The sequence below is a fragment of the Grammomys surdaster genome, unplaced genomic scaffold, assembly GCF_004785775.1.
Source record: "Grammomys surdaster isolate TR1022 unplaced genomic scaffold, NIH_TR_1.0 142, whole genome shotgun sequence".
Lineage (NCBI taxonomy): Eukaryota > Metazoa > Chordata > Mammalia > Rodentia > Muridae > Grammomys > Grammomys surdaster.
The window spans coordinates 2,591,273-2,595,682 of NW_021604600.1; the positions used below are offsets into that span (position 1 = coordinate 2,591,273).

The 4,410-nt window shown below is 45.1% G+C and overlaps 1 pseudogene; it reads right to left on the minus strand.

The window, feature by feature from the left end:
• Positions 1-3,480: 3,480 nt before the first annotated feature.
• LOC114618529 lies at positions 3,481-3,936 on the minus strand (annotated as a pseudogene).
• Positions 3,937-4,410: the final 474 nt, after the last annotated feature.

Genomic DNA, 4,410 nt, shown 5'->3' on the forward strand with positions numbered 1-4,410 from the left:
ATCCCCTTCATCCTCCAGGCTGCACAGGCAGAATGAAGATTCAAGCAGTCTCCTCTAAAATCCCCTGTCTCCTCTAAGACCCCTGTATCCTGGTCTGCACGGACATACCCGCTCAACTTCCATTTTCGTCTTTGGATGGAGGTAGGTGCTATTTATTCAATGCCCATTTCTCTGGAAAACCCAAGGATCAGAGAAGTAAAGTGAGCTACAGGAAGTTTCACAGCTGGCAAACAAGGTAGCCTGGTTTTAAACTTGGATCTTCTGACCCTAAAGTCAATACCTTAATCTCCTTAGGTCTCAGTGGCACCACATTTTGGTAAATCTAAGTCTCTCAATTCAGCCACAAAGTCCAGCCACTTGCTTAATAGCAAAGGCGGAAGACAGACGCTAAAACGTATTGTGTTGGAATTCCCACTCTGCCCTGCCTGCTCGATTGTGCCACCTAAAGGTAGAGGCGGTCATTGCTTCTTGGGCCACCATTAAATTCTTTTCGTTTCTTTAAAATAATAATAATAATAATAATAATAATAATAATAATAATAACATTAATAATAATTCCTTGGGGTATTATTCATCAGACTTTTCTTGATTTCTGATCCGGATTAGAAGCATAGAACTGGCCTGTAGGCTGGGATCCATAAATGCCCACAATCTGGTGGAAGCCATTTAAACAGGTGATTATAATGTGAAAAGAGGGAAGGAAGGAGGGCTGCCTGAAGACTGTGTCCTTGAGTTACTGTCTGAAGGATGGTATGAAGTTATCCGGGGCAAAAGAGTCGGAAAATGAATTTCCGACATGAACGAAGACTCAGGATGAGCAAGGACACAGCACCGCTGGCAGTCATCAGTTACCACAGCAACGAAGTCATCCCATCCCACCACGTCCACATTGCATATCGTCTTGTACAGAGTGTTATGCAAGTATCTAGCCGTGCCTGGATTCTCCATAGAAAACCTGAGTGAGAGAGAGAGAGAGAGAGAGAGAGAGAGAGAGAGAGAGAGAGAGAGGCAGCAACAGGAATCAAGTCCAGCTCTCAGTGGGACCTCCTGTTTGTTTCTTTCAACTTTACCATTTCGTTTTTGTTTTGAGACAGGGTCTGGCTGTGTAGTCCAGGCTGGCCTGAGACTTGTGACCCTGCCACTGGGGTTACAGATGAGTGCTACCACAGCCTGCATTTCTCGAAAACTAATTTTCACTTCAAGTAACTAAAGGGCTTAATGGTGAGAGATGCGGCTAACTTCTCCTTCCCACACAGTCACTGTGGATACAGTGTGCCCCTCTGGGTTCTTCACACACCAGTAGCAACAGAGTCGTGCATCCTCTTAAGGGGCTGGGTGTATCAAAGGCTACCTTTAATAACCACTCCCTTACAGAAAGGCCAAAGCTGGAATCTGAGGTCAGCAGGAAAAAGGGATTGTAGGGGAGTGTCTTCATCCAACATCTGCCCTGGTGTGTTGGCCTCTGCTGCTTTGCTTAGGAAACCTCCCCCAAAGCACCTCCTGCAGATCCCTGAGGGCCTCTTCCACTGCCATCCTGAAGCTTCTGCCTCTACTTAGGCTTCCCTGGCATCCTGTCACCCTTGTTTGAGGTGTCATCTCAGTTCTGAGTCCAGCTCTTCCCCAACCCCAGTGGAGGCTCCTCATCCCTTGGCTTGGTTCCCTGGCTTGGCCATCTGTCTTCACTGTTCTGTAATTTTCAATCTGTTTCCCGGAGTGTTATGCTTGGTCTCAGTTGTCAGCTTGACTGGAGTAAGAGATAGGTAGGACTGGTGAGATGTACCTCTGTGTGTCTGCGAGGAACATTTCAGAGAGGATTGGAAGGTGGGACAGTGACTAGGGTAGAAAGGCAGGCCCAGGATGTGGGCACCATCTTCCAATGGTGGAGTGGCACAGATGGAGGGAAGCTGGAGGAAGACAGAGAGTGCCTCCTGCCAGCCCCTTCATCCCACTGAGGTGCACAAGGTAGTGGTCGACTCACATCAGACTCTAGCTTCTTCTGCATTTTAGTGTGGCCTCAACATTAGTGACTCTCCAGAGAACCCCAGGCTTCAGCCAGGATTGGGATTGCTGAAACGAACGTCATGGACAGGACAGCTACTGGCCTCTCTGCCTTTTTAGCAAACCACCATGTTGGAATATGTGACCTTGTGATGCAAATCAATCTGAGAAATCCTCTTTGTAACACATACATCTATTCTGGTTTTTTTTTTCTCTCTAGAGAATCCTGATCTGAAGACCAACATCCCCCTGTCCTAACACACAAGCTTTCCTTTTTACTGATTCCCACAAAGATGTGTCTTTTACTTCCCTGTTCTCCAGAGAAGTCTGACAGCAAGGGCACCACTCCCTAAGCACCATCTGCCTGCTTGACTTCATTTGTCATGCAACCATGTAAATGATGGTCATCCTCATTCTGAAGACTGGGGAAACTGAGGCTGGTAGGGGCAATGAATGTAAAGTAGTCACTCAGTCACGGCATCGTATCGGCAGTAAAAGCACAGCTTTGACAACCACTGTGTGCCCTCTCCTTTGTCTGAAGAGGCCCTCTAAGAAGAGAGCCGCTTGGTCTCCCCTTTGTTGTATCCCTCTTATGTCTGAGGGATGCTCAGAGAATATTTGTTGACTTAAACGAATGTTCAAATACCTTAATGGCTTTCCTCCCAGTGTGTCTAGAGACTTTTCTGTAAAGTTTTATAATTTAGTAATAAATACACTTGGTTATAATTTTATATGTATCAGTGTATCTCCTCATCCCCAAATTACTTAATAAATTAAATAACTCAAAAAGTAAAATAGAATGAACTCAATACAATCCCAAGCCCATTCATTCATGCCTCTGTCCTGGCTGTCAAATGCCGGCGCTTTCCTAAGCAGGAGAGAACACTGTCAACATATTAATTTGGTATAGCTCATGAAATACGCTCAGGCATGGCAGTATTAAAAAAAATCAAGAGGGAGACAAAAATAATCAAAATGGATGGATTTGGGAAATCCTATTCTAAATGCTCCAGGTCTGAGAATATTTATTGAAAGAAACACACCCATTCATGGAAGGCTATTTGGCAGGCAGAAGAGAATAATCTACAGGAATAAAATGGAACAAATTTGGCAAATGTTCAAGAGAAATAAAAAGATATGTTAAACTTTCCCTTGGGCAAATGGAGAAGCATGTTCATATCTGTGGGCTCCTCTGTGACCCAAACACCCACTCCAACACGGCTGACTAGGTTCTAACATGCTCAAGTTATAAAGATAAAACCTAACAGTGACTACTGATAAAATAGAGCACTTAAAACTGTATAATAGGTTATATGAGTGCTCTCTCTCTCTCCCCTCTCCCTCCTCCTCCTCCTCCTCCTCCTCCTCCGCCTCCACCTCCACCTCCGCGTCATCTTCGTCTCTCTCTCTCTCTCTCTCTCTCTCACTCTCTTTTTGGCCATAGGTATATAAACTATTTATTAACAGCAAAGGCCCAGAGACTCATTTCTTCTTGGATACACCCACAGTACAGCCCCTGCAGCCAGTGGTCTTAGTGTGCTGACCATGGACACAAAGGCCCCAAAAGTGGTATAGCCTCCTATGGGCTTGAATTTTCTTTAGCTGCTCCAGGTCCTCACACAGCTTGTCTATATCGTCGCCCAGAACCTGGCTATACTTCCCATCCTTCACATCCTTCTGTCTGTTGAAGAACTAGTCTGGGATCTTGTACTGTCATGGGTTCTGCATGATGGTGACCATATGCTCCCCCTCGTCCTCCATGAGTTCTCCAGCCCTCTTGGTGAGGTCAATGTCTGCTTTCCTCAACACCACATGAGTATATCTCCACCCCACACCCTTAATGGCAGTGATGGTGAAAGCTATTTTCCACTGCCCATCGATGCTGGTGCTGAGTACTCGAAAAATATGCTGGAACTTCTCAGGGATCACTAGAGACATGGCTGAGGCACAAGCAGCGGCGTGTAGGCCTCCTGTGAAAGTCTCTCTCATTCTCAATGGATCTTATTATACTTTTACCTTTCATATAAGGAGGCACTTTACAGTTTCTTTCTGACGTATCTTTAAACATTGTTGGGTAAGACAAGGGCTACCCAAACCCATGTTCTGTGCTGTCCCAAATTTCCAGCTGAAAACTGAGATAGGTACTCAGTGATGAAGAGGAGGGGAGCAGATGAAAGTTGCATACTCTGAACAAAGGGGTGGATGAGGAGAGATGGTGTCAAAATTTTGGTTATGCTACTTAGAACAGTTATGAAGTAAAAACTATTAACTTTATTTCTGAAATGTTCCATTTGGTATTTTTAGTGTGTAGACCTTCCCTGAAAGTGAAACCACAGATAAGAGAGGACCACTGTGCTTTTCCTATAGGAATGATGGGGCATGGCATTCCTCCATGCTAATTTTAGACAAATT